The following is a 24,471-nucleotide window of genomic DNA, read 5'->3' as shown; positions in this document are numbered from 1 at the left end:
GCCTACGAATACTGTGTCGCGGTACTAATGGGTCCTATGAAATCGATCCCTCATTTTTCAAAGGGTTGTCGTGCAATGATTGGGATCAACTCCATTTGATCCTTGCGAATCGGGACCTTTGTCTGCTGCTGACACTCATCACAATGCTTGACGAATCGTACTGTGTCGTGAAAAAGCGTGGGCCACCACAGTTGAGACTGCAGCACCTTGTGGGCTGTTGCATCTATGCTAAAGTGCCCTCCAACAATTTCGTTGTGTGCCTCTGCAAGCACATCGTGCATCTCATACTCGCATACGCATCTATGCAACAACCCATCTTGCCCTAGCCTATATAGTTGGCCTGCTATCAACTGATAGGGATTGATTTTGAGGATAAGTCGCCTAAGTTGTTAGCATGCATGCAATCAAAGAGGCCTAGTGAAGGTCCAGTGAAGGTCAAGCACAAGCGGGCTCTACACAATGTAAGGTGCAGAAGTAGTTTGTAGATGGGTACATGGATGTTGAATTGTATGCTGCTTGGTCAAAGAGGTGATAGATATCCATGCTAAGGTGTGATCCTTGCCAAGTCAATCATGTAAGAGCATAAACATTGTATTCTTCTCCAAAAAGAGTTCATGAAGTAGTTCATTAATCTAACCATGATAGATTCTTTCTATCAAAGGCATTGAGATTTGGCGTCTACTTTTTTTCATGGGAAGGGGTTCCCTCTAATGAAGAGTTTTCCAAGTGGTTCTTTAGTGCACTTAAAGCACATTTTGTAGCCCTTTTAATTCAAGCTTGTTGGTAGAGGCTTCTCTTAGTTGATTAGGTTGAGAGAGATTGAGTCATCTCTTGTTCTATGGGATTTTAAAGGAAACTTGGTGTAGTTTCCTTTGACATGCTATGTTTTCACTGGACAAAGTGCTCATATCACAATGCCCTCTTTGGGTTACTTTTCCCAACTTGCATATTGTCTTTGAAGCTGAGGTGGGATGAATCGTAGCTCCTCTTGGTGGTCAAGTACTATATAACACTCTTTCATAATCCCAAAGAGGAAAGAAGGGCATGCATCTTGTGGGATGGAATCATTGGAGAAGCTTGGCATTTAAGACAAATGGCAGCTTTGAGCTAGTCTATGAGGGTTTTTTTTTGGGTTTCCCACCACATATTATTTTTGCCATGAGTCAAGGAATTTTGCTTGCTCTTGTCCTAAGAAGCTGTAGAAAAAAAATATAAAATCTAACAAATATGAATAGAATATTGAGAAGAAAGAGATTCCTAAAAGTCAATTCTTGGATGTCAAAGGTGGAGCAAGTGGAAGCATGACCTATGTCCTTATTGAGAAGGAGCCTCTATTTGATCATATTGATTTGAGGAAGCTTGCATAAAAGATATTGCAAAGAAGCTCTAAAATAATAAACCAAGTGTAACGTGCCCAATTGAGAGACCCTCAATGACATGATTTTAGTGGCCCATCAAGAGATATTCCTAAGTGATGCCACTTGATACTCCTTAGAATAACATGGGGTTTGTCAGCTAGGTTCACTTGAGTCCACTCCACAATGGAAGGTCCCAGTCATAACCCACAAAGATCAACTTGAATTTGAGTTTTTAGAGTAAACTAAGGTCACCTATTAGTTCATCTATTATCGATATTCTAGTGTCTAGATCACCCAAATCAAAGATGCCATGTGTCACACTTGGTTCAAAGAGAGTGAGAAACTAGGGGGAGTGTAGGATTCCAAGTCTAGCTTTTGTAATTGGTCAACGTGTGATTTTCTGACTAACATGACTTTGAAGAAAATCTCTTGGCTAATAGAGCCCACTCATCTGTAGGATGAATCCATCAAGGGCTTTGCCCTTTGGCTTTCCTTGATGGTGTGTTTTAGTTATTTAATTAACCTTGCACATTTATGTTGACATGTAAAGACAACTTCCTTAATCAGCTTGTTAGTACGAGGTTTGTTCACATAGGTTACACGCAAACATGAAGACAAGATAAAATAACTTTTAGAAGACAATAACTATAATGTATTTAGTTGCACCTTCTCCAAGGTGCAATGCCAATATGGCGTTTTGTCCCTTACACTAGGACACATGTCCAAAGCACCTAGATACTTGTGTCTAAATCCCACGGACATAATCAATAATCCATCCTCTATTTAGAATAGGGTATTCCAACATCCATAGATACGAAGCCATGGAGGTTTTCCCATCTCCATCCTAGGCCTAGTGAGGGGAAGGGGGTATTGAGAGCCTCCCTAACCCGCAAGCTGCCATAGGAGAAAATCAATGTTCCGTAGTGGCCTTTACACCAATCAACCCTCGGTCAATATATCAAGTAGTTCCTTAAGGGCTCCTAGCCTTTATTGGCATCCTTTTTTGCAATGTGATCATGGAGGTGATCCACATGTGCTTTAAACCCTCAGAATGAGTACAACTCTCGCCCTTAGGGGATTCACAACATTTTAAAAAAAAACAAGGAAAACATCTTATCATAACTAGGAAACCATCTCTTTCCAAAAACCAATAACATCTTAAACAAGTTTTTTCCAACATTCCTTTATTTTGAAAAATTAAGATCATAAGTTCCTCCTCTCTAAAAGAAGGCATAATTTCTAGTCATATGCATTGAATCTCCTATCATAATATAGCGTATAGTAATCCAATGATTATCCTCTTCCCTTATTCCATCCTAGGATTCCAAGTTCCTTGTAGTCTCATCCTATGATGTAGTTCAATGTCTTTAGAAACTATGTTTTTAACTTTAGTCCTTTCCATCCATTGGGAACAACATTTAAGATATGATTTAATAACCCTTGCTAAGAAACCCAACCATGCTTCTATAAGGGGCATTCCAAATCATAACTTCTTCTCAAGAGTGTAATATTGCCATGAGATTCAATACCTAGAGCCTCTAGGGCCTTACTCTTAAGTGTGCACTGATAAACAGTGGGTCTAAAATTATCAACTCATGCTTTGAGTAAGTTAATCTTAAAATGATACAAACATTGTTTGCTCTAAAATTATTCTCTTTAGTTTACTATGAAGGTACCTGGTTATTGCTCGAAGATGGAGGATTCCCTTTTGCTTGTAAACTTTGTGGCCTACTCTAGACATGCTCCTCTTTGGTGCCATAACGTTTGCTCCTTTGAGGCTTCAAATTCTTCTATAGTCTTCGGCAATCAAAATTTCCTTGTGATCTTTCGAGGAGTCCTCCTCCCTCTCTCCTTCTCTCTCAATATCTACCTTGCCCCCCACCCCCCCCCCTCTCTCTCTCTCTCTCTCTCTCTCTCTCTCTCTCTCTCTCTCTCTCTCTCTCTCTCTCTCTCTCTCTCTCTCTCTCTCTCTCTCTCTCTCTCTCTCTCTCTCTCTCTCTCTCTCTCTCTCTCTCTCTCTCTCTCTCTCTCTCTCTGCAACATTACGGCCCCAATAACCATTGCCAATAGCCTTAATATCTAGGGATTTTTATAGCCTTTTGGGAGGGGGTTTACCCCCTCTCCTCCTTCTTGTTAATGTTGAGCTTGTTGTGTGTTTGAGATTGCATGGTGGAGGAGGATAATTTGCGGCCTGCATGCTAGGCGATGTCTTCGATGGGGGAGTGGGTGTTTGTATGGCGACAAACATAAGTTGGGTGTGGCAATATGATTGTGGGCTCATGGCGGTAGTCATTCCACGATGATGACATGTAATAAGGTAAGGTTATTCAAGTTTTCAATTTTCTTTTTGATTAATTCTTCATCCCATTTAACCCTCATTCATATGCCTAAGGGGGAGGGGGTGTTACAACAAGGTACCTCTCTAGTCTTTGGATGGAAATAGGGGAAATTTTTAGAGAGAGAAGGAAAGTGGCAAAGGCAAAGAGGATCTTTGACTGGATAGGATGTAGCCCCATAGGACAAGAAAGGAAAAGGAAACAAGATGTTGCTCTAAAAGATGGCTCTGTAGTTGTAGCTATTCACAAATGTCTATATGCCACTTGAAGTTATGTAATGTATCACACATATATAGAGCATTAAGCATGATTACCTTTTTGTATTGAAACATGCAAGAATTTTGCTCCAATGGAAGACAAATAGCACTTCTTAATCTATTGAGAAGGGTAAAGCTAGACCAAACCAATTTATATACTTGTCATTATAGTTGAGTATTGAGCAAAAGAAAATGTCCCCAAGCGACAATCTTTACTCTTAAAGATCTTGGCATTCATAGTAAAAGCATTTCCTCTTCCACCACAATTCACCATTTCTTATACAAAATGTTGATGGGGAAGCTAGGCCACTATTCTACTTTGGAAATGTTCTCTATGAGGGGTCTAACAAGGTTGGCCAATACCAAGGTTTGGGTTTATCTCAATAAATTAGCTTCCTTGCTTTGAAAGATAGTATTTGATTATGAAGATAAAAAACACTTTATTGATGCCTTATATAGTTTCTACAAAAACATGGTGCATGCATGAAATAAAAGTTTTATCACACATTACATGGTATATACTAAGTCAAGTTTTTAGAGGTATAAGATTTGTATAAGTTATTTAGGATATTTTTATTTATATGTGATATATGCCTTTATACTATATCCTTGAGGCATATTGGCCATACTTTGCAAAAAAGAGAAGCACCAGAGTTTGGTCCACACAAGGTATAAAAAATTCACATTGGATAGTGCATGATGCATATCAAAGGAAAATTGATCATGATGGAGGGGTGAATGGCAACAATCAAATTATCTAGGTATTATACTGGTGATATAAGATCATACTAGTAGATGAAGCTTAAATCTTGTAGAAGAAAGAAAATGAGAGTATAAATGAATTGGCTATAGACATAATCGAATCGCATTGTGTTACCAAAAAAAACACATTATAATATATCAAGTGCTAAAGAGAACCATGCTTAGTAGTTAGAAATAATGCTTCAAGAAGGCACCGAATGGATTAAAAAAAGCTAAGATAGTAAGATAAAGAATGAATTCATTATGAATACAATTTACTGTTAGAGAGAGAGAGAGAGAGAGAGAGAGAGAGAGAGAGTGTGTGTGTGTGTGTGTGTGTGTGTGTGTGTGTGTATGTGTGCATGCACACGCACATATGCATCTATTTGAATGAATCTTAAAGTCTAAGCAATATATATTAGGGTTTTATTTTCTATCTTATTCATTAAGTTTTCAAATCACTTTTTGTGTAGAAAAGATGGTTGACTAGGTCTAAGGTAGCTACAAAGAAACTTTCGCTTAGAGCCCTATATTGTATTCATTTCAATGAAGCATCTATTGGCTTGGATGCAATTATGACACTTGTCAGCTTGCTAGTAGACCACCCCCTTCTCAACCTAACCTAGCTTTCTCTGATGCCAGGAGGTATATTCCACGGTGGATTCTATGAGGTTTTTTGGTGGATTTCATAAAACTAGAGGCATATTCCACGATGGATTCCGTAAAACTATATGTATTTGCCGGGGCTTGTATACAAGGTGGATTCCTTGTGTGAAAAGTTGATGGGGACGCTATCCTTTTCGGACGTCAGATTGATTTAATGTGCATGTGGGTGATTCCACAGCGGGTGATTCCATAAAATCCATATTTAAATTAATGGACGTTTATGAGTTTAGAGTACACTTGAATTAAATTAAGGTTAAGACAATGTTCCAACCTATTTTAATTATTTGTAGCTAAAGACAGCTAAGTATTCACTAGATTCCACAGCGGGTGATTCCATAAAATCCATATTTAAATTAATGGACGTTTATGAGTTTAGAGTACACTTGAATTAAATTAAGGTTAAGACAATGTTCCAACCTATTTTAATTATTTGTAGCTAAAGACAGCTAAGTATTCACTATTGTTTGTTTATTTTATTTATAAACAATTGTGAATGCTTCAGTTGATGTGTAGAGCATGTAGCAGTAGCTTTGGGTAGCATTGAGTGTTAGCGTAAGTCCAAGTGTAAATTTTATAATTATGATTAGTTTTTTTTAATATAATATATGATATTATGTATTTATATGATATGATATTATTAAAATTATTACTCTATTTGTATGTTATAAGTTTAACTTCTTTAGTAATAATTAGATTATTATCTTTAGTACTATTTATTTATTTATTTTTAATATAGATTATTTTAGAATATAAGATTTAAGATATGCTTTTATTGAAATAAGCTTTATTTATGGAATACCTTGCTATTTTCTTAATGTGGTTAAGTTTAGAAGGCTTTTCTAGCTTTCTTTATAAAAGCAACAAGATCGCGTGCAAAAGAGGATAACAGGGTGAAAATTGAGTTTTTCGTTTTTCCCTCATCTGGAATCATAATTCAAAGCTTCAAGAGTCGTTTTAGGGGTTTTGGCATGCTCCGGACGCAATGGTGATGTCAAAATGTCAAGATTTAGAGCATAAATTTTTCTGTAACAACTGCAAGCATGTTACAGGATACTTCTTAACTCTTAATACTCTATATTTCAATTGATATTTGTACTTTCTTTGTAATTATATATAAGAGATGAATGTAAATATCCATGTAAAACTATAATATATAATTAAGGATGACAAACCATGGCTTTTGCTATGGGGAGGTTAGGCCCAATCATGTGTTTTTCTCTTGTCTTTCTCAATCTATTGAGTTATTCAAATCCTCTTATGTATTATAATGTTGTTTGTATTTAATAGTTGAGATGTTTGATTTGTTAGATTTTTCCTCTAAGTTCTTTGAACAACACATTAGAGAATTTGGGAATCTCCCAAGTTCCACTTTCAAATAAGGGGTAAAGATTTGGCCATGTGGCTAAATTTTAACCCATGCTTCAAAGTGGGATTTGGAAAGACAATCTATATAGTAATTAGTATAGACTCCACTTTCGAGTAAGGAAACAAGATTTAATCATGTGGCCAAATATTAACTATTTTACAATTTTCCAAACTATATGAGAATTTTCAAATTCCTTAATATAGTATTTTTGTTTATGATTGAGGTTTGATTTGCTAGATTTGCCATGTGTTCCGCTTCGTAACATCCTCAAGCCTCCCTAAGAGGGTTCCTTCTCAAAGTTCCCACAAGAACTATAGGTATAGGTGAAGTATAGTGGCTATGAGAGAAATCAAAAAGTACCAATCCTCTTTTAATATCATCATTTCAAATATTAGCTTCTTGAGACTTATTCATGAGAGGTCCAAGACTTCTACCAACTAGAAAGTAGGATGCAATTTCTACTACAAGGTCAAGATAGATTTGTTCCTCACAAAAGAATATTTTCACACTCTACGAGGGACTACAAAGGCTTTTCTAGTAGACTTAATGAGTGATGCTCATCCTTGTGTATAAATACAAAGCACATTATTGTAATTCCCAAGGACTTTCAACTTGTAAGGAACCTTCAAGTACTGAAAGATACATTTGTTTCAATCAAATAAATATTTTTTGTAACAATACATTTTTGAAAAAGTGTCCTCCATGTGCATAGAACACATGATTTTGCTCGATTGAAAACTTTTGTATCATCTTAGAAGTATAAATAAAGTTTGTGATTTTGGACTTCACTCTCAATCTTAATGTGAGCCTTCTTGTTGTATTTTTTGCTGCTTAATCATACTATTTGTTATGATTGTCAAATTTAACATGAAAAACATGTGGAAACTTTTGACGTGCTTTACTCTTGATGCCTTTGTAGAGTCTATATGGTATGAAAATTTGAAGGATTAGTAACTGCAATGTTAATTTCATGATTATTGATCCATCCATAATTTTGAATGGATAAATTTATAAATACCTAATTCTATGAAAATGCGATGAAACTTAACATTTGCACCCACTAGGTGGGTAAGAGCACAGTAAAGTTTTTTGGAGCAAAAAAAGTGCCAAGAATGCCTTGGCCTAAAGTCTATTATCTCAAGCCATTTTCCTACCAAGATGGCCCCAAATGCTAGACTTTGGATTAAGGCCTTTCTAGTACTCTTTTTCGCTCAAAAAATTTTGGTGTGTGCTTGGCCACCTAATAGGTGTGTGTATTGAGTTCACCATATTCCACTAAAGGATGATGGCTTTACCATCACTATGCATGTGATATTGTATTCTTTTTGTTTGGGGTTTTCAAAGACCAAAAGTTCAAATTTCTTCTCATTTACTTGTTACTTTTGCTCCTTTCTTATTAGCTTCCTTTTCTTCTTCATTCTTCTCTCCTTGAGCTTACTTGTCACTTTCACTCTTTTCTCCTTAGCTTTCTTTACTTCTCCATTCTTCTCTCCTTCAGCTTACATGGCATGCACTAAGTAAACCACTTGCCATTTCCCCACGAAGACTACATGTATGGTGCCCTTGGGGCAATAGATGCAGCATCCTCTGGGATGCAAATGCTTTCCCTAGGGCATGAAGACCTCAATAAAAGAAAAGAATATGCCAATCAAGTATCATGCTCCTACAAGAAATCAAAAGAATCCATTGATGCTATGAGCTCCTAATACCAAAGTCATCATTCCAAAAGGTGGTTTGGGAGATCTTACAAGGCTTATGGCTCACAAGCATGGAAAGATTTTGGGATTGACTGATCGATGGCATTGTGGACCATTGCAACCATGGACACCTTGTAAACAACATTATGTAGAGGTACTTCATTGACCTCTTTGACAACATGTAACTAGCTACCATCCATGTAAATAGGGTCACCACAACTCATAAGGATGTGAACTTTATTATTCACCTTTACTAGGGCAAGGTACCTTGCTCTTAGGATTTTCACATACATGAAGTTTTGTTGCCTATGGCCATGTGTCATAAAAATCTTAAAAGTCAATGCTTTGTAAAAGGTTAGTGATTACTCATCCTTCTAATGATGCTTCCTTTTCTTATATTGAAGAATCTATGGAGGACAAGGAGTATACTAGCCCCTTTGTTTATTATGGCCTATCATCCAGTATCTACCATGATGTTGGGATGTGGGAGGGCTATCATGGTCATATATCTTCACAAAGTTTTCAAGACCAGGAAGCGTCTAAAGACAATGAGACTAACCAAAGATGGAGCAAATGTACAATTACCCACACATAACTTGATTGCCCTAAGTGAAAAGCTAGCATTAGCAAGGTAATCATGCATTTAATATTCATAAGGTCCTTTGGAGTTGAAATGATCAAGGACAAGAATACTATTCTAATCCCCATTAATGATGTGTTACAAGGGTAGAAAGGAAGAAAGGGACATTAGGAGAAATATGGACTCTCTTTTTTACCCTTTAAGGAGTGAATAAACAAAACCAATGAGAGAGCTGGGACTCCAAATTCATGTAGCATGAATATTTTAGCCATATCTTGGCCCAAATCTTCCCTCAACAGTAAAATAAGGGGAAATGTGGGGAATACAAGGCTTTGACTTCCTAAAAGCCATTGACTCAAATTTTCATTTTCTTGTTTTTAAATGTTTGACTTTTTATATCTCCCCTTTTCAATTTTTCCCTCTTTCTTAGGTGAAACTCAAATTTATCATTTCTCTTTCCTCGCTTCTTTTTTTGATGAAATTTTATAGCCTCATTGTTGCTTACCATATTTGTAGCCCTGTGAAATTTCATTGTCTCTACACAAACACAAAGTGAGTTTCTCATGTTTTATGAGAGCGGAGCTTATTCTACAAAAGCCTTTAGATTTTCTTAGCAAAAATTTACATGCATATTGTTCTCTTCCATGGATGTAACCTATGTAAGTTACGTGCATGATATGACATGAACTTTCTTTTGTTTTGATACTCTAGGAGTCTCTCACAGTCAAGAACAATGATCTTTTAAATACTCAATATCTTTGGGTTTCTATGTAAACAAGGTTACAGATATATTGTCTTGTTTTTTTGTTGCTCCATAGTTAAATTTCATCTCATTTGGACAAAATCTATGCAAGTTATATGCATACTAAGCTTTCCTTTGCTTTTGTACTCCAAGAATCTCCCACAGTGAAGAACAACGATTTTCTAAAAACTCAACTAATGATTCTATATATGGACAAATTCACTTACATGTAATAATAAAAGCACATAAAAACTTGGTGATATGTAACTTTTGTATTTGGTGAATATAGATGTCTTCACGAAGGAAAAATATCAGTAACATACTTGCAATGGATGTCTTCAACAAGAAAGATAGTAGCTGTAATTGGATTTGTGATAAATAGTATATGTTGGATTGGATTTTGATGCATCCAAGTACATGAGAAAGTTTCGAGGTCAAGCATAAGGATATTGCAGACCTTAGTAAACATTGAAAATGTAGAATTTTAAAGTTCAGAAAAGTATTTAATGGGACAAGTACAATAACGTAAGTGTTGATCCAACATATTTATACGCATAAACAAATCTGTGTGCACGATGAGAACTACATTGCAAAATATAAACAAAACAGTAAGTTTTTAAATTTTATCATTGTTTATTCTTTTGCATCAGAGTTTTTTATTATTATCTTTGCAGTGTTCTAATTCAAATGTGTTTTACTGACAGCTCTATATCCGTTGACTCTACATGAATGGCAGAATGTGGAATGTTTGAGCGGCAGGATACATGTTTAGCATTAACACATATGTTCTTTGATCTATGATAATAACTTTGCAAGTTAACTTACAACTCAAAATATCATTTTTTATAATTGATTGTATGTAGTAGAAAGCCAGAGATTGCAACATGTCTCATTGCCGCCACTATCTAGTTGTGAATAGTTGATTGGTAGCTTGAAGTTGTCAGGAGCATATAAGTCGAAGTTAAAATATGACATCAATAGTGCAATGAAACCTACCACATGCTCCATAGATGTGCATCTTAGTTGGTTTATTCCATTTTCATTGTTTGCACATTTGTTTGGTTCATGTGAGGTTTTGAAGAAAATGGAGATTACTTATCAATGCAAGTGTTCGTCGGAGGAATGGATGAGTCAGCTATTGGGTGAGTCATGGTAGGTCAAAAGAACACATTTTGATGAGACGATTGAGTGCAGGGTCAACCAATTAGATCCTACATTCAGGTGAATCTTTTTTACTAAATTGTATGCCTTGATTTAATTGATATAGGTATTGCTTCATACTTACCATATTTTTTGTTTTAGTTATAAGTATTTCATCACTAGACAAACTTTGTGCATTCACTTTCGATATAGAAGATGGCCACTTTTGCGAGGGGAGGAGATAAGCTTGGATTAGGATACTTGAGAAGATACACATACAGCTCTCATAGATGTGGTTATCTTGTGGAATGGTCATAATTCTTTTGTAGCTAGGGTAGAGAGTCATTTGCCCATTTCTTTTCTAAGACAAGAAATCTAATTAATGTCCAATGAACCCATGTGCAACTTCTATTTCAAGTTAGATAATAGAAAGGTTAGGACTTGTAGTGAACAATTCCTAACATATAAGCAATGTGTTTTTCCACATATCCTTGAGATAGTGGAATCCTTGTAAAAATTCTTATAAAGAGTGAGTACAAACTTTTTTAAAACTTCTGTGTACTTTTAATTTTGATAATTTTGGTTTATTGTGATACAAGCATCTGACTATGTATGTTATAATTAGTTAATCCTGCTGGTTAAAATCATGATTAGATTGCAGGTTGGAGTTCTATAGCCTTTGGAATATTATCTTTGCATAATGATATATTGCAGTTCATCTCTTCTACTCATTTTTTGAGCACTCACTCTATGGTTGGAAGGAATGAAAATAGGTGTTGAAAGTATTTAGATTTCTAGTTGTTGTGTTTGAGGATCTTTTATATTTTTTTCTTTTAAAAATCCAATATTTTCTCTAGTTAGACTTGAACATACTCGATGATCCAAATATATTTGAGGATATAATGAAGTGCAATGCAACGTTTGTTTATTTGAGTAATTTTGATGGTGACTTTTAATTATTAAAATAAAGTAACTATGGTTAGGGTTTTAATTTGAAACTTTAAGGTTATAAATTTTATAAGAACCTTTATTTAAAACCCTTGATACATAAAAGTTAGATTTCCGAACTCATTTTCATTTTCATTCTCTACTTCTCTATACATGTGCTCTCCTTTGTTCTATGTGTGTGTGTGTGTGTGTGTGTGTGTGTGTGTGTGTGTGTGTGTGTGTGTGTGTGTGTGTGTGTGTGTGTGTGTGTGTGTGTGTGTGTGTGTGTGTGTGTGTGTGTGTGTGTGTGTGTGCGCGCGCGTGCCATGGCTACTACTCCCGCACCGTATGGATTAGCTCCACATGCTATATGAGACCAGATTTACCCAAGGTTTTGCATTACCTTGAATCTAGAGAGCTCACTTTCCATGGTAGATCCTGGCTCTAGCATATTGGCATCATTTTGTGATGAGGCGAACTCTCTCACTTGCTCCATCCTGAACTCTACTCTTAGGTAGATTTCAATAGATTTTTTGTATAGTCTATATGCTAGATCGAGCCATGAAAAGGTAATAAACGGAGCTCTAGTGCATGTGGGGCAACAACTCCACGCTAGAGTTGTTCCCACCACATTCTAGGAACATATCATGATGAATCTCATCGAGTGTGATGTAGCCTTTTCAATCTATGTTTTGTGCATTGATGTGCAAGAGGACAGTGTGAGGAAGATATCAACGCACCCTCTCAACTGCAACTACAATATTTTGAGAGGGAGCATAAGGAAATTTCTCTCGATCTAAGTGAGGAGGCATCACATAGCTTAGCTATTGTACACCCACCTCCCTGCCTAGCTAAGATGTTGAGCAATGAGCCACCCCTTGTTTCTCTCCATGCTATCACCATCGAGGGGGCTGAATACCTATTCATGCAAGATGCATTGGAGATTTTGGGAGATAAGAGAAGAAGAACTATATTGTACCATGGTGTATGATGCACCAAATGATTTTATAGATTTTGATGTACAAGATGCCCCATCATATGTGGATGAAGTAGCTCGATATGATGGCACGAGTATTGATGCAATCTTTGTCATTCTAAGCATCCAAAAGCAAATTAAGGATGTTGCGCTAGAGTATGACATCTCCGACCACTAGGACTTTGAGCACTTGTAGGAAAGCCTTTTTGGTCCTGGAATCGACTACATGATACCTTCCCATGAGAGAGATAAGGGCAGTTCAATTGTGTAGGAGTAGACTTGGATGCTCCATTACAGTGATAGATAGATGACGTAGAGAAGGTAAAGTTTTCAGTTTTTAGTGCAACTTCACCCATAGGGCCTCCAAGGGCATAAGGACCCACAATATGAAATTTGACTGGGATAAGGACCCCTGCAAGAGCCTTGTATGTAGACTTACATTTGGGGGACCTGAATTTGTGGACATGGCTCTTACAGCACAAGGGTTCAATCTAGGTCAAATTTCATGTTGTGGGTCCTTATGCCATGGAGGCCCTGTGGATAAAGTTGCATGCAAAACTAAAGTATATATATTTAATTCTCCATGAATAGTGGGTTTGATATTGAAATTATGTGATAGAAGACATTATCTATATAGATGACTTTTCATCTAGGCAAGGTGGTCGATCTAGTGGCCAAGGAAGGGTACATGACTCCATATTGAAAGAGTACACTGGCCAACTTGACAATGACATAGTAGTATTTCATAAGACAGATTCTCCTGCTTTCGCTAAGAACTTCCTGAAGCTAAGGGCACTGATGAAGGCTGGCCCCTTCAAGACAATCTCAACCAACTCCATTTTGGAGAAAGCAGTGTCACTTTGACTTTTGAAGTTGCTCTACTTGTTCACAAGTAATAGGTCTAGCTTACTTTTCTCCATGGTGGCCCCTGGTATGGTTGCTACTAAAGTTGAAGTCCCCACTATCATTAGGCATGAACTTTTGGGGCAAAATGTATTGTTTCCTATGATAAAAGAGCAACTCTAACCATGGGGAGCCTAGCTCCAAGAAACCTAGGATAGATTAGATGTACTTACTACCCCAATGATGTCTCTTTTGCAATGTACCGTAGTTGTAATCTTCTCCTGTATTAATAAAAATTAATGTTGTTGGATTTGGGTGCAATGTAGTTTGTGATATGTGACATTTATTATTGTTTGTATTTGAATGTAATTTTTTTTTGTTGGATTTATATGCAAGATGGTTCGTTATTTAAATTTAATACACAATGCTTTATTAAATTTGTACGCAACATTTATTTATTCAAAGGCATGTAAGGATAACTTAAATAAATAAATAAAACAAATAACAAGCGACTAAAAAAATAAGATGCACCAAAAAATTTATATTCATATTCATAACAATTTACAAAGAATCCAATACAAGTAGGGTTTTACAAAACCGTTTCAGGAGCTAGATTCCATAGATACTTCACTAGTAAATCCCTATTGTTGCTACTCTCCACTAGGATTGTCCCTCCATCATCGAAAGAATCTCACTATCTATAGATCCTTGTTAATGACAGTGACCGTCCTTGCATGCACTACTGCTGCATAGACCCAGTCTCCGAACAAGCTAATGAGGAAGGCTTCAACAACTTTCTATAGTGCAAGGAGGGCTTGGGCAATCCATTGATCAAGTCATCCACACTTGAACTATTGGGGAAGTGCCTCTTGCTATTTTTAATCAATATATTCTACATTGTCTCCCACACCACCTTTTGGAATGTAGCCTTTGGTATCAAGAGTGCGTGGTCTTTTGATAATGGTGAATCTCTCCAAGGGCCACTGTGCCTGGCTTCCATTCGATGCTTGTGATGGTGGTATGGTGATGGCAGTGGTGGATTAGGGGGAGGTTGCCTCTACGCGGGAGTTTTTGGGGGGAATCTCCAAGCAACTTGCTTGGTGCATGCCATGTCTTCCAGGAGTGATAACTTGAAACATAGAACTCAAATGGGTAAAATGAGGTGAAACTTTCAACTTATAGCCAAACTTTTTAAAAATCCATAAACTTGAATTAATATATGGTGCACAGATCGGATGATGTATGCTCGTGTAGTGAACGCCGAAAGGTCCCCAAGAACAAAAGAACTCTACTTTTTGCACAAAACTCAAGGTAGAAAGCATGCACGACATGAACAAGAGACCACTTGGGTGCAATCTCCCTCCATGCCTTGTGTGAGCGCTCCACAAAGCATGTATTTTATGTATTAATCATCTTCAAGCTCAAATAATAGCCCAAATTACAAAATAGCATGCTTTTGGCTTTTGAGTTTGCTTTAGTGTTAAATAGAAATAAAGCTAATGGGCGGGCGCCCAAAGAGTCAGGCATACCCAATACAATGTCCAAATACAAATATCATAATCGTGCGCCCATGAACATACAAAATAATAAATAAATATCCAACGCCTTAATAAATAGGCACGACAAAATATAGGCGCCATGCCTAAGGTATGCGCCCATCAAAATGTAAGCGATAACTCGAATACACGCTATCCTCCAATGCTTTCCACCGCCACTGCTGCTATCTCTACACATCAACTGAAGCATTCACAATCGTTAGTAAAATATTACAATTAAACTGACAAAAGTGAATACCTAGCAGTCTTCAGCTACATAAATAAATCAACTGGTTAGAAATCAATCCTAACCTTAATTTATCACGAGTGCGCACTCTAAATGTTTATTGATTTAATATGTATTTTGCGGAATCGCCCGCTATGGAATCACCCATGTACACACTAAATTAACGAAACGCCCGAAGAGGATAGGCGTCCCCATCGACTTCTCGCACAAAGAATCCACTTTGTGTATGAGCCCCGATCAACAAAGTTTACGGAATCCATCGTAAAACCTCACGGAATCCACCGTGGCACGAAATCCACCGTGAAATATGCCTCCTGGCATCATACCCCCGGGGTGGGATAGCAATTGTCCTCAATTGCTATTAGCTCAATGTGGAGCTAACAGAGTGGGGATAGCATTTAAGTCTCTAGCATGCATCCATTGGGCCTCTTTAACAGGATGGTTTTTAAATTTAACCAAATATCTAGAATATCTACGGCCATTTCTGGTGGTCATAAAGTCAGTATCTATGATAGCTTCAGGCTCAAGTATTTCAGTCTCTTCATCTAATAAAGGTGGTTTTTCATAAACAGGGTGTACAGGTAATTGGCCTCTAAAGGGTCGTAATAAACTAATGTGAAAGGTGTTGTGGATTTTCCAATGTGATGGTAGTTCTAACTTAAATGCATTATCATTGATTTTATGAATGATTTTAAATTGTCCATAGAATCTAGGTGCTAATTTCACAACTGGGTGTTTATCTACACTTTGTAATCTACGTTTTTCTATTCTTAACCAAACATAGTCATCAACTTTGAAATTCATGGCTTGTCTTTTCTTATTAGCTTGCTTTGTATATGATTGCTAGGCTTTGGCAATCATATCTTTAACCTCATCAAAAATAGTAGCGTGCATGTTAGCAATATCATCAGCACTCTGAATTCTATTTGATAAAGATGCAACAGGTGTAGACAATCTATAACCATAAATCACTTCAAACGGTGCTTTCTTTGTAGCTGTGTGTGGTGTATTGTTATATGCAAACTGAAGTAAATGTAGATGTGTATCCCATGTCTGTGGTTCAGAAATAGTGTAAGCACATAAAAGATCTAAAATAGTATTGTTAGTAGCTTCTGTTTGTCCATTAGTTTCAGGATGAAATGCAGATGAGAAATCAATCTTTGTTCCTAGGTTAGCAAACAAAGTAATCCAAAATTATTATAGAATCTAGAATCATGATCAGAAATAATAACTTTTGGTAATCCATGATTAGTGAAAACAGTTTTCAAAAACAATTGTGTTGCGTGAGATGCTGTTAAAGTTTTCTTGTATGGAATGAAATATGCTTGTTTACTAAACTTATCTACAACAGTCCAAATCATATCATGGTTAGCTTTAGTGTTAGGGAAACCAGTAATAAAATCCATAGAAATCTGTTCCCATGGTCTTGATGGAATAGATAAAGGCATAAGTAAACCATACTGTTTACCATGATGTCTCTTAACTCTTTGACAAACTAAACATTCAAAAACAAAGTTAGATACATCAGTGTCCATATGTGGCCAATAAAAATCTTCAGTCAATGTACGCAAAGTAGATATAATACCTCTATGACCTTGATATGGAGGACAATGAATCTCATTCAAAACAAAAGATCTAAATGGAATTGTAACAATAATCTCTTTTCATAAAACATGAATCCATCATTGTAAGACAGTGAATCAATAGGAATTCAGTTATTTCCAACTAATTTATTTCAATTAGCTTGAAAAGTAATGTCCTGATGATAAGTATCTTTCATAGGGGTTAGAGAATCAAATGATATGACAGAGATATTATGAATGGTCGGTCTTCTACTTAAAGCATCAGCTACTACATTTTCTTTACCTGGTTGATACTGTATAAGGGAATGAAAACTCTGAATGAAAGCTGCCCATTTGATATGTCGGTCAGATATTTGGGGTTGACTAAGAAAATGTCTAATACTTTGTTGGTCAGTCTTAATCATAAACTCAGAACCCATTAAGTAATGTTTTCATTGTCTTAAGGCTTGTACAATAGCTAACAATTCCTTATCATATGTGGAATATTTAAGTTCGGATGGTTTCAGTTTACAGCTAGAGTAGGCTATGGGATGATTATCTTGCATAAGTACAGCTCCTATTCCAAATCTGCTAGCATCAGTAACTACTAAAAAGAATGGTCTGTTGAAATCAAGTAGTTGTAATACAGGAACATGGGTTAATGCATGTTTCAATAAATCAAAAGATTTTTGTTGATTATTAGACCAATGATAAACAATACCTTTCTTTAAAAGTTTAGTCAAAGGCAAAGCAAGTAATGAAAAATTTCGCACAAACTTCCTGTAAAAACTAGCAAGACCTAGAAAAGAACGTAACTCATGCACATTTTTGGGTATAGGCTAGTTTAAGATTGCTTCTATCTTCTTAGGGTCAACCTTAATACCTTCTGATGACACAATATGACCTAAATATTCAATTTCTGTTTGAAAGAACTCACTCTTTTCTGGATTAGCATACAATTGATTATCTTTCAACAACTTGAAAACCAAAGACAGATGTTCATAATGCTCTTTCTCATTTTTACTGAATACCAAGATATCATCAAAGAATACTATAACACAATGTTGATATTTCAAAAATATGTGATTCATCATTCTACTAAATGTAGCAGGTGCATTAGTCAATCCAAAAGGCATCACTAAAAATTCATAATATCCAAATTGTGTTCTAAATGCAGTTTTGAATATATCAGATTTATCTAATCTCACTTGATGATAACCAGATTTAAGATCTATTTTACTGAATATGGCAGAACCTTGTAATTTATCCATAAGATCATCTACCCTAGGAATTGGATATCTATTCTTTACAGTAATCTTATTTAGGGCACGATAATCAATGCACATGCAATAAGTATTATTCTTCTTCTTTACCAATAAAACAGGTGCGCCAAATGGAGAACTACTAGGTCTAATTAATCCTCTTTTTAATAGTTCCTCAACTTGATTTTGAATTTCTTTTTGTTCAATCTGGTTATGCCTATATGGTGCTTTAAAGGGTGGTTGTATTCCAGGAATTAAATCTATTTTGTGGTCTTCAGGACGTGAAGGTGGTAGTCCAGGTGGTAAATCTTCAGCAAAACAATCTTTAAATTGTGCAAGGAATTCTTTATGCCTAGGGTGCATATGTTTTCCTTTAGCTTGAAGTTCATTCACCCAAATTAGATAAGATTTACTACTTTTATGTAATGCACGTTTAGCTTGAGTATGAGTAAGCAGTGGAAAATTATTAGATGCGTGCATACCATGCAATGTAATTTGTTTTCCTTGAAAATGAATTTTAATTGAATGCGTAGAATAATCTATGTCAGGATTATGCTAATGACGCCAAGGCATACCTAGGATAATATCACTGGACTGTAAAGGTACAACTAGAAAATTCCTTCGTTCAGTGTATTCACCAATTTGAATTTGTAAATCATGCACCTCTTGTGTTCCATTATACCTTGTGTCTAAGAATGCTACTTTAATGCGGTAATGTGTAGGAACAGTTTGTAATTTCAATTCTTTCACTAACTTTGCAGAAATAAAATCATGTGTACTACCATCATCATGCAAAATATTTTTTTCTTTTCCATGCACTAAACATTTCATTGTCAACAAAGAATGTGGAGTTGGCATACCTGGTAAAGTATCCGAAGGAGTAGCAATGTCATCCTCATCTTCCGTAAAGTCAGGCATTTCCTCATGTTCTTGATCTTCCATTGCTCCAAGATAATTGATATGGACAGGTGGCTTCTTCAATTGGCAATTGGCTGCTAGATGTCTAGGTTGATGGCATTTGTAACACACTATAGGTTTGGCTTTAGATACATTGTTGGCAATGGCAGGAAGTCTAGGAATATTAGGATTTGGATGTGAGGATGGCTTAGGGTTTTGTCCAAGAATTACGAAAAGATGATGAAGGAAATCGATTTTGATTGAATCTTCTAAAATTTGAATTGAATTGCTTAGAACCATAGTTACCATTTTCTTGAAATTGTTGTGGACGCTTGTCTCTTCCTCGAATCTTGTCTTCAGTGTCATAAGGCTACAACTTTACTTCTAGTGCATCTTCTTTCCCTATGTTCATCATGATCAATGTCACTATTGTCATTTTCCAAACTAGAGATTTTATCCTTTAAAATTGGGGCAATTGACTTTCTAAGATGTCCAATATTTGTAAGGGTAATCATACTTATATATTCACCTCATAGGGTTTCAATGTCCCTCTATGTGGACTTTGCTTGCTTTCATTTGGTTTTGGTATTTTCTATTGACTTCATAGTTGGTGTATACCTTCATGCTTTATTTAAAAAAATGAACCTTTATAGAGCAAATATTCACTACAAACATGATAGTATATAAGATAAATATCAAGACTTTAAGTCCTCTTAAACACAAGCACTCATTTAAAATGAATTTCTTACCATATAGATATACTCTACAGCCTTGTTGTTTTCTCTTTATTAATGATGTGATTCAAAAATTTAGTCCTTCAACTTGTGCAAAGATGCCATGTGCTTCTTTTAGGTGCATGACAACTAACTTTAGTGTACAATGCTTTTGTATGATACATAGCATTTCAGGCCATGTAAAAGCAGTATGTTGAGATAAATGCTTAGGAAATGTGCTAAACTTTTGATCAAATTTAGTTTTACTTTTTGCAACACTCCCATGTGTATAAGCATATCAAATAATAATATAATCTTTATCCTCCAATGGCAAATAAAGAATAGGCACCAAAGCACCATCCTAGTTGGAGTATACAATATCGAGAATTGTGATTCTAAGATTAGGATCACTATGAACATCTGGATTATTGAAAAAGAGTTTAGAATGGACTTTTCCATTGAACAGAAGGAAGCCCACTAAGTATATTTGAATAAAGTTACTTCACATAGATCCTTTAGAAGATGAGTATCAAGTAAGATAAGCACGTCGCTCCATGATTACTATTTTCAATGAGTTTGTAGTGTTTCCTTTGTCCTTACAAGTTTCTTTCAATCCCTTTATTCTTTTGTTGGACTTTTAGATTTGCATAGATGTTGTATACTCCCATTCTAAATTTCCTTCACTACATGTAGTAAAGATTCCATCACTAGCTTTGTGATGGTATGGTGGTGTTTTTCACATGATTGGTAACTTTGCATTGAAATGTGTTAGAATGTCCTTGACATGAATTTAAGAATGTCCATTGATATGCATTGACATATTTTGATGCAAACATCAAAAGATGTTCTGATAATATACCAATGCAAATCCAACGAACATTTTGATGCTAATATTGATGCATGATCCAACATTGTGCAAAATAAAAATGGTGAAAACTTTCTATCTTTATTCATTTCTACAACTATAGTAACCAAGAAAGTGTGTGCAACATGCTGAGATAAGTGTCCTTCTTTCCTCCATTTTCATTCGTGTTTCCTTCTTTTTCTTGATTATCTCTTCCACACATTTTTAAAAACCATGGCTTCAAGGTCTTGTTTATCTTCTTCACTCACACACACACACGCGCGCGCGCGCGTGCGCACGCACATGCACACACACACACACACATACACATAGAGAGAGAGAGAGAGAGAGAGAGAGAGAGAGAGAGAGAGAGAGAGAGAGAGAGAGAGAGAGAGAGAGAGAGAGAGAGAGAGAGAGAGAGAGAGAGAGGGAATCATCCAATGTAGGTTGCTTTGGTTGACTTTTAGCTATTTTTTTCATTGTTATTATGAAAATTGTATGAAAGAGAGAGGGAGGGAGAGGAAAGCGTGAGGGGAAGATAAAAAGAATTAAACTTTAGCAATGTATCTTGTGTACAAGTATTGCATGTTGCTTTCCTCTCTTCTATTTTGTTCCTTTGGTTTTAGAAGAGAAAAGAAGGGTGGGAGAGAGTGGGGGCAAAGAGAAAACAAATGATATTTGTGAATGTATGTTGCATAGGGGGTTAAACTAGAGAAACCCCATTTTTAAATGTCAAATCAAGATGAATGGAGGGAGAACAAGGGTGAGAGAGGAAAAGTCCATTTGTTGATGAAAAAGGGGTTCTATTTTCTAAAATCCTACTCTCTTTTTTGTACAAAAATTAAGAAGAATATTGGGGGGAGGAGGAGGTAGGCAAGGTGAAAACTTGGTGAAAAACCTATTCTTTTGTTAGAAATTTAGACATACTTGGTTTCATGGTTGCCTATATGATAGGGCACATGATATTGAACAAGATTGCATGGAAGTACCATCATGAGAAATTTGTGTCCGAGCTTGTTCTCGAGCCTATAGTGGGTATGTGTCCTATTTTTCATTATATATCTCTATTTTTGAAGTATATAGAATGAAACATTTCAATAAGTGGATGAAAACTTTGAATAAAAGCAGCCCATTTAATATAACGGTTTATAGATTTGTGGCTGACTAAGGAGATGTTTGATACTTTGTTGGTCAGTTTTGATCATGAATTCAGATCCCATTAAATAGTGTTTCCATTGTTGTAAAGCTTGTACTACTGCTAGCAATTCCTTATCATAGATAGAATACTTAACTTCAGAGGGTTTAAGTTTACAACTAGAGTATGAATCTTGCGTAAGGATAGCTCCTATTCCAGATCCATTAGTGTCAGTGACTACGAGGAAAAATGATCTATTAAAGTTAGGGAGTTGCAATATGGGAGCATGTGTTAAGGCATGTTTCAGTAAATCAAAAGACTTTTGCTGATTTTCAAACCAATGATGCACAATATCTTTCTTTAATAATTTTGTCAAAGGTAATGCAAGCAATGAAAAAATTCTCACAAATTTTCTGTAAAAGCTAGTAAGACCTAAGAAAGAACGTAATTCATGCATATTTTTAGGTATCAGCTAATTCAAAATTGCTTCTATCTTTTTAGGATCAACTTTAATACCTTCAAATGAAATAATATGTCCTAAGTATTCAATGTGGATTTGAAAAAATTCACTCTTTTCAGGGTTAGCATATAATTGATTCTCTTTTAATAATTTGAAAACCAAGGATAAATATTCATAATGCTCGTTCTCATTTTTACTGAAAACCAATATGTCATCAAAGAAAACAATGACACCATGATGATGCTTCAAAAATATGTAATTCATCATACGACTAAATGTGGCTAGTGTATTAGTTAAACCAAAAGGTATAACAAGGAATTCATAATGTCTAAATAGAGTCCTAAATGCGGTTTCAAAATATCATATGTGTCCAGTCGTACTTAATGGTATCCATATTTAATATCTATTTTAAAATATTACAGCCCCTTGTAGTTAATCCATGAGATCGTCTACCTTAGGGATTGAATATCTATTCTTGACAGTGATCTTATTTAGGGCACGATAATCAATGCACATCCTATAGGTGTTATTTTTTCTTCTTGACTAACAGGATAGGTGCACCAAAAGGAGAACTACTGGGTCTAATGAGTCCTCGAATTAACAATTCTTCAACTTGGTTTTGAATTTCTTTCTGTTCAATTTGATTATGTCGATAAGGTGCTTTACATGGTGGTTGAGAACCTGGAATTAAGTGTATTTTATTATCTTCAGGATGTGTAGGTGGTAAGCCAGGGGATAAGTCAACAGTAAAGCAATCTTTAAATTGTGACAGAAATTATGGGTGCCTAGGATGCATCTGATTTTCCTTAACTTCAATTTCATTCACCCATATTAAGTAGGATTTGCTACCTTTTCTTAATGCACGTTTAGTCTGTGCATGACTAAGCAATGGAAAATTATCAAAAGTGTACATATCATGCAATCTGATTTGTTTTTCATTAAAATGAATCTTCATTAAATGCGTGGAATAATCTATATTGGGATTATATTGATGACGCCAAGGCATTCCTAAGATAATGTCACTAGATTGTAAAGGCACAACTAAGAAATTTTTGCGCTCAACATAATCACCAATTTTACTTTCTAAGTCATGCACTTCTTGTGGTCCATTGTATCTAGTGCCTAAGAATGCAGTCTTGATGCGATAATGAGTCGAAACAATATGTAAATTCAATTCTTTGACCGATTTTGCAAAAATAAAATCATGTATACTCTCGTCATCATGTAAAACAATCTTTTTTCTACCATGCACAAGACATTTCATCATTAATATAACGAATGGAGATTTGGCGTACCTGGTAAAGTATCTGAAGAAGTATTTATATCGTCATTGTCTTCTGTGAAATCTGGCATTTCTTCATGATCTTCATCTTCAGTGTCGCTCCCAAGTAGTTGATGTGAACACTTGGCTTTTTGGATTGACAATTTACCACTAGATGTCCAGGCTGATGGCACTTATAGCAGACTATGGGTTTGGCTTTAGAAACATTATTAGTAATAGCGAAAAGTTTAGGAATGTTAGGATTTGGCTAGAAATATGGCTTAGAATTTGGATTTGTGTTTGTTGGTAAAGCAGGGGGGTCGTGTCCAAGATTTACGGAATGAAGATGGAATAAAGAGGTTTTGATTGAATCTTTGAAATTTAGAATTGAATTGCTTTGTACCAAAGTTACCCTTATTTAAGAATTATTGTGGTCGCTTCTCTCGTCCTCGAATTTCGTCTTCAGCATCATGGGCCAAGGAAATCGCATCCTCGAGAGTCGTTGGCTTGAACATGTTCACTTCCGCATAGAAGTGACCAAGCAAACCAGACATAAACTTGTGCTTATGGGTCGCCTCAAGTACATCTTCGAGCATTCAAAGTTGCAATAAGGCATTCCAAAAACGCTCAATATATTGTGAAATAGGCTTGCGATCTCTTTGTTGCAGAAGATCCCACTGTTTGATTGCTTTTTCGTGGAATTGAGGTGGAAGAAAATTCTGCAAAAATCTCTTTTGAAAAGTCTCCCAAGTAGTAGGACAATCAATGCTTTTGCGAACAACAATCCATCATAGCGATGCTCTGTCCACTAAATGATTAGTGATACACTTGAGTTTGTCTTTTTCGACATACTGTTTTTCATGGAAATAATCATCAAACTGACTGATAAAAGTGAAAACATCCTTTCCATCGCGTAACCCATTAAA

Source organism: Lygodium microphyllum, chromosome 9 (genome assembly GCF_053477565.2).
Source record: "Lygodium microphyllum isolate KBCC chromosome 9, Lygodium_microphyllum_v1.1.10, whole genome shotgun sequence".
NCBI lineage: Eukaryota > Viridiplantae > Streptophyta > Polypodiopsida > Schizaeales > Lygodiaceae > Lygodium > Lygodium microphyllum.
This window is presented reverse-complemented; position numbering follows the sequence as displayed.